The sequence below is a fragment of the Aquarana catesbeiana genome, linkage group LG03 (assembly GCF_042186555.1).
Source record: "Aquarana catesbeiana isolate 2022-GZ linkage group LG03, ASM4218655v1, whole genome shotgun sequence".
Taxonomy (NCBI): Eukaryota; Metazoa; Chordata; class Amphibia; order Anura; family Ranidae; genus Aquarana; species Aquarana catesbeiana.
Window position 1 is genome coordinate 289,290,516 of NC_133326.1, and position 13,662 is coordinate 289,304,177.

A 13,662-nucleotide genomic window follows, 5' to 3' on the forward strand; every position below is an offset into this window, starting at 1 on the left:
GCCAGGGAATTTCTACTAGATTATATGGGAGGGATTGCAGCATAAATTGCTTGGACATAATAGGGTTTCAACCACTAGACTTGGGGGTGATTATAATGTAGATTTTTTTGCAGCTCCTGTGTCTGGAGCTGCATTGCACAGCCACTATAAAATATTTCTGTCTATTGTGTCTCAAATGATACACTCTAATTTATTTTTCAAGATAAAACCACCTTACCCTATTTTGCAGCTTACCTAAGCTGCTTACATGCTGACCAAACCTGTTTTGTCTCTTTCTATTTGCTGCCTATTTGCAGCCTAATAAAAACTTCTGCCTACTGTCCTGACAATTTCTACCAAACACAGAACTGAAGTCTATGTTTTGAATTATGTGGGATAAATTAGGGTTACAGGGATGGGAGGGGGGTCTAACAATATGGGGTTATGTTTTTTAAGTTTTTCTGTATACCCTGTTTTGACATTTTAAATATATAAACTTATGGGACAATGCAGCTTGAAAAAGATAGGGGACCCAGAGCATTGCATAACCACGGATTTGGGGCTTTAATATTAATTTTTTTAATGCGCATTTATTTTTATCTTTTTACTGGTGCAATGCCAGGAGACTGCAGAATATCTGCAGAATAAAGCTGTGCTCATACCTCCGTACAGGCAGGCAGTTACTGGAGAGCAGAAAGATCAATGAACTATGACAGTGCTCATCAGTGCCCGTGTAAGTTCATTGAGAACTACAAGCCGTCTGCTGTGGTGGTAGACTGTAGTTGTAGTTTATTCATTCACAGATTGCTGTGAATGAAAGATGTGGCCGTGTGGGAGGAGTCCAGCACAACCGTGCTCTTTTATAATTGAGACAGCAGGTGCAGGGAGAGATCCCCCAACCGCTGTCACAGCAGAGGATCGGAAGGAAACAGGCAGGTGACATGTTACATGTAATACCCTAAATATGGGTGTAACATGTTACCAAAGGTGAACTTATCATAAACAATTAACTGGAGCCTCTATCTTACTTGATATTCTTATCCCTTTAAAAGTCCTGTTTTGTGCTTCATTGTGCTGTATGTTTGTCTCATGTATATAATATTATAAAAACTGTATTTCAAAACATTGCTAAGATGATAAGATTACTGCTAATCATATTTAAATAGTATGAAACATCTTAAATAATTCTACCTTTATTTTTTCAGCAGGCATACAATTGTCTTATTTATTTATTTATACTAACGTGGCTTATTTTTTGATCATGCTTTCCCCAGGATGCTTAAATTATAGCTAAAGGAAAGCCTTTTTTTCAGTTTTGGACAGAGTGAAGATGGACTATGGGTTTTTAATGCTGTCTTTGCCCCTGTTAGGGAGAGTAACCCTCTCTATTTGTCCTGTTTACCATTGTCATTGAAAGTGAAAGTAAAAGGTAATCCCACATTTTGGGTTGTCCCGAGAAAAGTAATAGAGGGGAAATCTTCCAATGGGAACAATAGTTCTGGTGACCAGAGGGCTGCTATGGATTCCCTTAATTTGCAAGGATTTCCTCTCGCTTCCCGTTTTGGGTATGGGACAGGAAGTGAAGGTAAATTTCCCCAGTGGGGCACAGATGACAAAAAAGAAAAACTGATAAGGGTTAAAAACCCTCTTTTACTCTATCCAAAATGTAAAAAGTTTTGCCTATGGTTCTACTTTAAGTTTACCGAAAGGACTGGGTAAGCCACCCTAGCTAGCAAAGGTTACTGTGGGCACTTGAGAAATTGGAGCAAAAACACTTGTGCCACTGCTGTGATTGTTCTTTATTTATGAGGCAGCTGCTTTCACAAGCGTCTTTCTCAATTGCTCACCAATCTTGTGGAAACCACAGCATGTTACCTTTAAAACCCCCTGGCCCAATACAGGCAAGCATTTGCACTAGTTTTAGTAGCATTACCGACACATGCAACAAATTTAGGTAGCTCTTACTGCCACCACTTTAAAAACCTGTCTCTATGGCTGTGACAGATTCTTAAAAAATTACATTACCACCAGTTCCCATATTAGGAAACTTGGGGTAATTAAGACTCTGAGCTGGAATACAAAGAAGCACAGGTGCTCAGAGTTGGCCATGTCTGTCCTGGGAAGCGGTCATGGCTGTGACAATTTCCCAAGCAGGGTTCTGTCCCCGATCCCATTTATCTATCAGCTTGGAAATTTGCTGGGAGAAAGCTGAATGCAATCAAAGGAGTAGGGAGATTGGTTATGTCATTACCCAAATGTGGCAATGTCCATATTTGGTAAACAACAAGTTACAGGGGAGACAGGGTTGATAGGAAACTAGTCTCCAGGGCCACTGTGACTGTTGGGTAGTTGAAGCCTTATGGGAAACTGAGAGAAAAGTTTCCAATCAGGGCCGTCTTGCTTTTGCGTGACAGCACACAACAGTGGGTGGATTCCATAGGGGGAGTTTCATAGGAATGTTTCCTTTGCCCTGAATTGAAAAAATTAAGGGTGTTTTTAAAACTAGTCAACTCTTTGGCTGAAAACCATAAGGTAGCCAATGTTTATTAAACATTGGCTACATCATTGGATACATCATTTCTTAGCCTTTAGGGCTTGTTCACACTATGTAAAGTAATTGGCATTTTTTTCACGCCAAATAAATGGCAGTCACTATAGAACAAGGAACTATAGAAGTTAATTGTTTTCTGTTGTGATGTACTATGCAGTGCATTGCAGTGCAGAAAAATGCAGGCATACTGCATTTTTCTGCAGTGCACTGGATGGCACCGTATGTCACCGCACTACCACACAATGCACCATGCTGCTTTGCTGGGACATATACGAAGTGTCATTTTGTGCATTTTGAATAAAGTTAAAAAAAAAGAAAACGTAATCAGTGCAATGCACACCCCTTCACGGGCACTCACTTCAGGGTATACTTGACAACTGTGTGCATGCTAAAACAGGACTATAACTATGAACTATAAATACTGATGATGTAAACAATATAACCTTAAAATGTCTTTTAAAAAGATCTACGAGATTGTAAATGTTGTTGCATACTGCCTCGTCAGTTTAGAGTATTTTACTGTTAGCAATCATTAACACTTTGAAATGTGCAAAATTATATGTAATTTGGAGATGTTAGCAGTAATAATAACCATACGTGTGTTTCAAAGTAATGTTTATTACCATTCTACTACAGAAAAAGTGAAATAGCTGAATATTATCAGATTCTTTTTAACTAACAAGAGAATTCTTCTAAAAGGACACATAATTACAGACACATTCTAGAAATAAGAGTCTTCAGATGTTGGGCAAACGTCAAATTTCTTCATCAGTTTTTAAAAGAAATGTGACCAAGGAGAAAATGTCATGAAATTATGGACTTGTATATATGTGTAATGCCAGAGGCCTGGATTAAGAAAGATCACGAACGATAACGAAGCTTTGCACTGTCATCAATGTCATGTAGACATAAGCAAAATTGCTTTGAATCTACTTATCTTTTACATTTTACACAACTAGAAAATAACCTATGGCACACAGGCAAAAGAATGCAGCAGCATGATTTATTAAATGTGTTAAGAAAATGTAGGTTCTCTAAAAACTGACATTCAGTTGTATGTAATCTATTGGAAACTGCAATGGTAAAATCTCCCCACCACAGTTCCTTGACCTTTTCTGCTGTTCTTGGTGCAGCATGTGGTTTGTTTAATGACTTTGAATGAATGTAGAACACCCTTCTGAAGGCCACAACAGGTTTTTACACCTGGGACTCATGCTCAGAGATCTCAGTGATCAGATTCCTAAATATATATACCGTATATACTCGAGCATAAGCCGACCCAAATATAAGCCGAGGCACCTAATTTTACCACAAAAAGTGGGACTTTTTTTTCACTGGGTGACCCTGCCCTCAGTTAGCTATATAAGAGCTGTCACAAGAACATAAGCGTCACACGCGTCACACAGTGGGAGACTCCCATTGAGGCGGATCATCCGGAGGACAAAGCGGGGAAGAAGAAGTCAGAGGAAGATGCCAGAGGAGAACACCAGAGGAAGAAGCAGAGGACCTGAGGATGAAACAGAGGAAGATACAAGGGGGAAGAACAAGATGGAGGAAGCAGAAGAAGTTGGAAGAAGAAGCGGAGAAAGAAGAAGACATTAATAAAGGAATTGTAAAAAAACGGCTATTGTCTTTTTTAACATTTTTGACACTATTTTTGTGAAATGGAAGACCATTTCACACGGGGGGGTGGGATCTGGGGTCCCCTTGTTAAAGGGGGCTTCCAGATTCCGATAAGCCCCCGCCCGCATACCCCCACAACCACCAGGCAAGGGTTGTGGGGATGAGGCCCTTGTCCCCATCAACATGGAAACAAGGTACTTTGGGGGGCCGCTACCCCAAAGCACCCTCCCCATGTTGAGGGTATGTGGCCTGATACGGTTCAGGAGGGGGGGCGCTCTCTCGTCCCCCCCTCTTTTCCTGTGGCCTGCCAGGTTGCATGCTCGGATAAGGGTCTGGTATGGATTTTTGGGGGGACCCCCATGCCATTTTTTTTTTAATCTTGCCACGGGGTTCCTCTTAAAATCCATACCAGACCTGAAGGGCCTGGTATGGAATTTGGGGGGACCCCCATGCAATTTTTTTTTATTTTGTTTCGGGGTTCCCCTTAATATTCATACCAGACCCAAAGGGCCTGGTAATGGACTGTGGGGGAATCCCATGCTGTTTTTTTTCAATGACTTATTAGACACCCCCTAGGTACGAAATTTAAAGGAATATTTTACTTTTATTGTTCCACTTCAAGCATTATTAAAAACACTGCTCCCAAAAAAACGGCTGTTTTTAAAACTTTTTTTTACATTGATACATGTCCCCTGAGGGCAGGACCCAGGTCCCCAAACACTTTTTATGACAATAACTTGCATATTAACCTTTAAAATTAGCACTTTTGATTTCTCCCATAGACTTTTAAAGTGTGTTCCGCGGCTTTCGAATTTGCTGCGAACACCCCAAATTGTTCGCTATTCGGCGAACGGCCAATGTTTGAGTCAAACTCATGTTCGACTCGAACAGACAGCTCATCCCTAGTTATAAATAGTCTATTCTTCTTGATGTGGAAAAAAAGTTTTATTCATATAGTGGAAACAACAGATGGCCCCTACAGCACAACAATAGTTATATATATTTTTATACAGGATTTGTATAGCACATTCAGTTTGTTCAGTGCTTTACAAAATAAGGGAAATAGTACAGGTACAATACAATTCAATATAGGAGGGTTAGGAGGGCCCTGCTCGTAAAAGCTTTCAATCTAAAGGAATGGGCAATTGGTACAAAAATAATTAAATATGCGTGATGAGCTGGTGGATAAAGTAAAAGTACAGTTTTTAGGTGGTGACAGGATAGGCTTCCCTGAAGATATGATTTTTTAAGGATTACCCTACAGAGAAGAGGCTAGCTGGACAGATTGGGGTAGGGAGTTCCAGTGAAAGGTGAACATGGGTGGCAGTGACAAGGGGTTAGAGAGCTGGAGGTCTTAAAAGGTGTGGAAAGGATTGTTTGGGTGATATTTAAAAAGTGAAGTTCGTGAAATGTAGCAGAAGTTAGAGTGGCATGATTTGGAAAGTAATTGGATGTGGAGTTGAAAAAAAAAGGTCAGAGGGGAGGGATTGATCTTGATGGAGAGATAGGGGGGAAGTGACAAAGGGAGAGGAAATATTGCGAGCTTAGTTTTGGAAAGATTGAGTTTGAGGTAGTGATGTGACATTCATGCTTATGTTTCAGTGGGTAAATTAGTAATGCATGAGGAGACAGAAGGGGTGAGCTGAGGAGTAGATACATGGGTTTGGGTATCATCAGCATAGAGATGGTATTGGATATTAATGGTTGATGGGAGCACAACAATATTGCATGATGGCAAAATTTGTACAGAAAAATGCAAGATTTGTTGTAAATGTTATCAATATTAGACATGTTAGTTGGCCTACAAAAATTTTATTTTTAATATTTAGTTGACATAAATCACAAAATATCAACATTATGGATCATTGACCAAGACATCATGTAATAATCAATATGTTATATGTGGGTCGGGGAGCGAGAGGCGGGGTTTGCAAATATTCATAGAAAAATTATGCTTTTTTACGCAGTACAAGTGCTTCCTTGATCCATCGTTCCATCTAAATAGGCAAGCAAAACTAGGAAGACCTCTATTCCATTTGAGTCGATCAAGGCTTGTTTCCAGTTGATCTCTGGTGAGTGTATTTGCTGGTGGAGGCTCACGGATGGTGGGTCTGGTTTTCCAACACTGAGTGGAGTATTGATAGTTTGGCTTAAAGCTTTATATTCATACACTTTTGGTGATTGCATAATAGAGTTATATTCAGATCACTGGATGACATTCAGAGCTCATGTTGGACATTTAATTTCTATAAACAGCTTTTATTTGTATATTTGTACATTTTTTCATGCTTAGGTTAGGGTTTTTATTATGTATTTTCATTCCTATTTGCTTCATAAGCAGTAATGTGGAAATCACCAAACATGCACAAAAATTTAATGTGTGCAGTATACAGGGCTTTTTTTTCTCAGGGAAAAGGTGGTGGAACTCACCCCCCTCCCCTGGACACGTCCCTACCCACCCCTAGGACCACCCCCTAGAACCGCCCCTTTAGAGAACAGGGACGCAAGTAAAATTTGGAGGGGCTATAAAAGTAATTGTATGGAACTAAATAAAAAGCAATGCAGAAAAATGTGCAAAAAAATTGGAATACTTACCAAAAGTAAGCTCAGAGACATTTCCAGATGATTTCAGCGTTCTTGTCATATGCATCTTCTTTGCTTCTCTCCTTGCTTCTGACATCAGTAGCAGCATGACAATCAACATATTTAGAGGGGTCAAAACAACATAGAGGAGGACCATTAACTCTGATAAACAGTAGTCCTGAAATGGTTTTTGTCAGAAGGGAAGCTCTGTTGGGAGTAACTATTAAATTTATTTGTGAGAATCCTCTTTCACACTCATTGGATGACATTGTGACACTTTCAATGGCATTTATAAGAGGGCACAGGTCATCAGGCAAAGTTTTCTCAATCAAATATTCTCTGAAAGCATGTATCATTTTCCTTTCATTCAACTGGAATCTAATGGACACATTTCTAATTTCCTCCTCTCCAAACGTAATGCTCAACATTGGCAGGCCAATGTTTGGAGTCAAGCACCCTGGTGCAGTTGCAAGAGCAGAATCATTTTCAGTGAGCAGTTTACTCTCTATTGAAGATTTTAATTTTTCATAAAAAGCCTCAGGACTTATGGGAGGGTCATTCTTAGCTTCTTTTCTGTAAAGGGAGATTCCCTGGAAACAGAGCTTTTCAGAGGCAACAGCTGCTTCTTTATAATAAGAACCTGGCTCTGTTCTTCTGCTTTCAAAGAGTTGTACAACAGTTTGTATTTTTTTATTTGCCCTGTAGAGATTTATTCTTCTGCAACACCATGCTTAATTCAGATAACTCTTGAAGAGCATGGCACATGAGTCCAAAATCCAATAAGAAGTTTGTGCTGGTAATTTTTCTCCATAGGCCTTCATACATACAGCGTTCAGTCTTGTCCCCGGCGGTATCTTGCTTTGCTTCTTCAAAATGACTAACCAACACTCTGTATCTTTCCCACACTGCTGACACAGATCGGTAAGTAGATGCCACCCATCTTTTGCTGAGAACTCTCCTATTTTCAAAAGCTGCGCCTCTAGGGAGCTAGCACACGCTTGCAGTTCTCTGCAGTTTTTGGGAGATGCATGATATAGTACATACAATTTATCCATAAAAGCCTTAAACCTACTAATTCCTGATGTTTGTTTGACCGTATCTCAAACTGACAATTCTAATCTGTGATTAGCACAGTGCCACAGAATAATTGAAGGAGATTTCTCCTTTAATAATGTCCTAACACCGCTCTTATTGGCTAACATCACGGCTGCACCATCACATCTTAAGTATTCGTCCATTATCCCATAAGAATGCAGGCAGTTAAGGAGAGAAGTGCAAATTCCTTTCGCATTCACGCTTTCCAGTTGAACTAAATCAAGAAAGAAATTTACTGGGGAATCCATTGCACTGTTTGCGAGAAGAAATCGAACATAATCAGTGTAGATTTTTTACTTAAAGTGGTTGACTCATCAATAATAAGGGCAATTTTACTTTTTGATCTTACGACTTCATTGACCAAGTTTTTTCTCATTTCTTGTGCGATGTGATTCACAATATTAATGCCGGCATTTGTTGAGTGAAGAATGCGGCCCATATTAAAGCCATTTAACTCCTGCAGATCTATTTCAGGAGCAAAAACAATTGAAGGACTGGTTTTCTTTGGCTATTTTTTATGCAGTGCAAAAGATCTTCATAGTTATTTCTTTCTCTCGGGCCAAGTGTTTTAAACAAATAGTTTCAAGATGTTCATTTTTTTGTTCCAAAATGATTTTTAAGGTGGCCTTGTGTGCTCAAACATTTTTTTTCTTAAAGAAGTGAGTTACTGTGATCGCTTGGTGCCATAACTGGTTACCTCATTATTTGCCCATTCCTTCGACATCTTCATGCCATTTTTTTTTTTTTCTACACCAAGAATACCAACTTTTCTGCACAACTTGCACCCAATATTCTGATCATGGAAGTCAAGCCAATCGTACTTCTCGCAAAAAAGAGTTTTTTTGTTCCAAAGTCCAGCAACTTGGCCAGGCAGTTTCAGGACTTTCAAGATAATCTGGATCAGTGCAAGAAGGACCATCAAGTGTGTGCGAAGTAGAAGGCAGAACTTCATCAGAAGACACAGAATGTAATTCAATTGGTGAAGAAACACATGAAGATGCAGATTGTAAAACAGTTTGACTGCTCTGCGTTCCCTGTCCTGGTTCACTTATTCGTAACTTTTTATTGCCGTGGGCAAAAAAGCTAGTTATCTTTTTCATGGTAAAAATTATTTTAACCACTTGACATCCGGAGGACGTCATATGACGTCCTCGACTTTCGGGGCTTATATCTGAATGATGTCTGAGGCTACAGACATCATTCAGATACCGGCATTTTCAGCCGGCGATTCCGTACACCATAAGAACGATCATAGCGGCTGTTCCGCCGCTTGATCATTCTTACGGGCGGCGGGAGGGGACGTCCCCCCCTCCCGCCGCCCTCCGGTGCTACTACCGACTCACCTCAGCGATCGGTGAGTCGGATAGCGGATCCGCCGGCGCCGGATGTTCACCATAGAGATTTCCGGCGGACCAGATGGTCGCCGGAGTCTCTATGATCGTTCGGAGGCCGGGCGCGATGTTATGACGTCACGCCCGGCCTCTGCATTCAAAAAAACGGCGCCGCTTCAGCTGTGAAGCGGCGATCGTTTTATTTTTTTTTTTGATTTTAGGCTTCCCAGCCTAGAGGTGAGATGTGGGGTCTTATTGACCCCATATCTCACTGTAAAGAGGACTGATCGTCTCATATTCCTATTACAAGGGATGTTTACATTCATTGTAATAGGAATAAAAGTGATCAAAAAAAAAAAAAAAATTTTTAAAGTGTAAAAATAAAAATTTTTAAGTAAAATTAACAATAAAAAAAAAAAAAAAATTTTTAAAGCGCCCCTGTCCCCGTGAGCTCGCACGCAGAAGCGAACGCATACGTAAGTCCCGCCCACATATGAAAACGGTGTTCAAACCACACATGTGAGGTATCGCCGCGAACGTTAGAGCGAGAGCAATAATTTTGGCCCTAGACCTCCTCTGTAACTCAAAACATGTAACCAGTAAAAAATGTTAAAGCGTCGCCTATGGGGATTTTTAAGTACCAAAGTTTGGCGCCATTCCACGAGCGTGTGCAATTTTGAAGCGTGACATGTTAGGTATCTATTTACTCGGCGTAACTTCATCTTTTACACAATGCAAAAAAATTTGGCTAACTTTGCTGTTTTGTTTTTTTTTAAAGCATGAAACTGTTTTTTTTCAAAAAAAACGCGTTTGAAAAATTGCTGCGCAAATACCGTGCAAGATAAAAAGTTGCAATGACCGCCATTGTATTCTCTAGGGTCTCTGCTAAAAAAACATATATAATGTTTGGGGGTTCTATCTAATTTTATAGCAAAGAAATGATGATTTTTGACATGTAGGAGCGAAGTGTCAGAAATGGCCTGGATGTGAAGTGGTTAAAAATGTACTTCTTTCTAAAGAAGTCTATTAGATGAACGGATGGGATGACGGATGAAGATGATCTGAAAATATAGATGAAAACTAACTAACAATGAAGGTAATGGCTTCGTATATTGTAAAGCACTAAGTTGTCAGGTCATATGAATAAACTAAAAAAGGTTATGTTCAGCAATATTAAAAAAAAAAAAATTTTTTTAAAGTACAAAGTTATTTTAATCAGGTTTTCTAATGATTTATAATAAACTTGATCGCTTAACCTGTGTATCCGCATAGACTTCAAACTAATAACATTTCAATATTCTAACAATGCCAAGCTTAGCTTTTAGATCCTATATCTACATTTTAACAACCCCCTGTGTTTACACATGCACCTCAGACCAGCCCCACGCATGCTGGAATGTTATTGTGTTGTGCACTACTGCACAGTGCTGAAAAATTAGTTGAGGGCTCATGCAGGGGGGGAGCGTACTTGGGAGCCCACAAGGCACAGGTACAGCTAGCTGCCAACACCCTGTAGAAATCAATGCAAGACTAAAATACATGTGTGTCAACATTTGTATACAGCCACTGGCAGCTAGATGTACACAAGACCTGCGACTCGCATGGACCAAAGCATGCACCCCCATATATTGAGCAAAGAGACATTCCCAAATGTGCAGCACAGAGACATTCCCAAATGTGCAGCACAGAGACATTCCCAAATGTGCAGCACAGAGACATTCCCACATGTGCAGCACAGAGACATTCCCAAATGTGCAGCTAAGAAACATTCCTAAATGTGCAGCACAGAGACATTCCCACATGTGCAGCACAGAGACATTGCCAAATGTGCAGCACAGAGACATTCCCAAATGGACTGGGCGGTCTCTTTGCTGGGCTAGGCAGTCTCTTTGCTGGACTAAGCTGGGCAGTCTCTTTGCTGGGCTGGACGGTCTCTTTGCTGAGTAGTCCCTTTGCTGGGCTGGGCAGTCTCTTTGCTGGACTAAGCTGGGTGGTCTCTTTGCTGGGCTGGGCGGTCTCTTTGCTGGACTAAGCTGGGTGGTCTCTTTGCTGGGCTGGGCAGTCTCTTTGCTGGACTAAGCTGGATGGTCTCTTTGCTGGACTGGGCGGTCTCTTTGCTGGACTAAGCTGGGCAGTCTCTTTGCTGGGCTGGACAGTCTCTTTGCTGAGTAGTCCCTTTGCTGGGCTGGGCAGTCTCTTTGCTGGACTAAGCTGGGTGGTCTCTTTGCTGGGCTGGGCGGTCTCTTTGCTGGACTAAGCTGGGTGGTCTCTTTGCTGGGCTGGGCAGTCTCTTTGCTGGACTGGGCGGTCTCTTTGCTGGACTGGGCGGTCTCTTTGCTGGACTGGGCGGTCTCTTTGCTGGACTGTGGCGGTCTCTAATGCACTGGGAATGTCTCTTTGCTGCACATTTGGGAATGTCTCTTTGTTCTGGTAGTTTAGTGTATTCAACTAATTCTATAAACAATGCTGTGTATTTAAAAAGACAACCTTCTTTTTGGAAAACACTAATAAAGGAAGCTTGATTTCCTTAGATAATTAATAATTTAGATATTTGTTGTGATATTTTGCCTAAACAAAAATACTGTGTAAAAATATGCTTGCATAAGTAGTAATAACAAGTCATAAAGCTGATGCTTTTGCTGGTGCAGCATGGACACTCCATTAACAGGCCAAATTTTAGCCTATAGCGACATGTAAAAAAATAAATAAACAGCCTCCTTCCACTATCTCGGCGCTAAGGATATGTCAGGTTTCATACAATAAATAGACCTTTCACACTTGTAACAATAAAGGTCATCGCTATGTGATAATAAAAAAACAGCTGCCGCTTAAAATGCAAATGCATAAATATCAAAACCAAAAAAAATTAATAATAATAGCAATTCCACAAGACCAAATCAAGTGCCTGTAATTATTATAGCAGCTCTTGTTGCTGAGGAATACTGTGGTTTATCAACCCACTTCCTTGCTTGATACATACAACCCTCTGGTGAGTGTAAACCCCGAAGGGGAGCGTGTTGCACAGATTGCGGTGGGGTGTTTTGATACAAGATTTCCATCTGCGGTTTCTGGGACTGTCTTCTCACATCATCTGTCAATAACCTACTACTTATGTGTACTACATACACATGAAAGCTGATCATACAACTTTATGATAGCAGCGCTGCTATAATAATTACAGGCACTTGATTTGGTCTTGTGGAATTGTTATTAATTTTTTTGTATTGCAATATATAGTCAAATCACAAAGATTTTACAAGCCCTCTCTGCTTGCCAAGGGGATTACAAGATCTTGTGCAGTGCATACAAATGAAACAACGTCCCCTAAAAGGGGTTAATGTGTGAGATATCCCATATTTAATAGGTGGATGAAGTTGGAAATATTCAGCTTTGTCTGTCCCTAAAACTAAGAATGACATAAGCATGTTATTTATAGTATTGCAATGCAAATTTGCTGAATTGTAAGATTTTATAAGCCTCTATAAGGCTCTATCTGAACCCAAAAAAGCCTAATGCCCTAAAACCTTTTAATTACAGATTTAACATAATTCCCTCAAAGAAAACCTAAATTCTGAACATTTTCAGCTGCATACAACTCCAGTCTGATTGACACAATAAATCCCAGTGCCAGCAGAAACTATTTTGAACATGTATTCTAAAAAAGTCTGCAGATTTACCGTAAAATGCATTGATAGTGTTTATGCTATATGAGCTCCTATTAATAGACTGAAAAATTATAGAATTCGGACTGCAGTTTACAGAGGAGACTTGTCATGGGCACTGCGGCTTGTGCATATATTAGTAAATGTGTGCAAACAAAACCCTCTGTTTTTAACACAAACTGTTAAAATCTTTTGTGTGTGTGTGATTAATAAAGTTTATATTTCTGTCTCCATTAAAGTCCTTCCTTACTAAATTCCTAGCTGCACTTCTCCTTCTTCAAGGACCTAAATCCACATGTGTCTCAGCCAAAACACACTGACAGGGAAGTTCTCCTTCTCCATTAACCTATGTTTGGAATAAAACACAGCATATTCAAATCTCCATTTCCCTATACAAATAAAAGGTACAAACTGTTTAAGTTTCTGATGCAATCCTTGAAATTTCAATATCTACAGTAGCAGTCATGTAGCCAATGCCATACCATTGCTCCAATTGTCTTGAATTAAAGGGAAGGGATACAAGTGGAAACACTAACTAGCTTACACTGTCTGAACACCACCCCTCTAAAAGTCCCATCATTTTCTATGTAACAGGCATCAGAGAGGTTTATAGTCTAATTGCAGGAGCAACATTTCTTGATGTATCTCTACTTTTACTATACAAACAATGATTTCTAGAAACTATATTTGTAAATACACAGTTTTTAAAGCATAAAATATAAAAGTCAAATGATTTATCTTCTTCTCAATTTGTACGTTTGCTGCATTTGACAATTTCTTAGCAAATCACAGAATGGATAACTAACTCTGCGTCATATTAGAGGGATTGAGATTGATT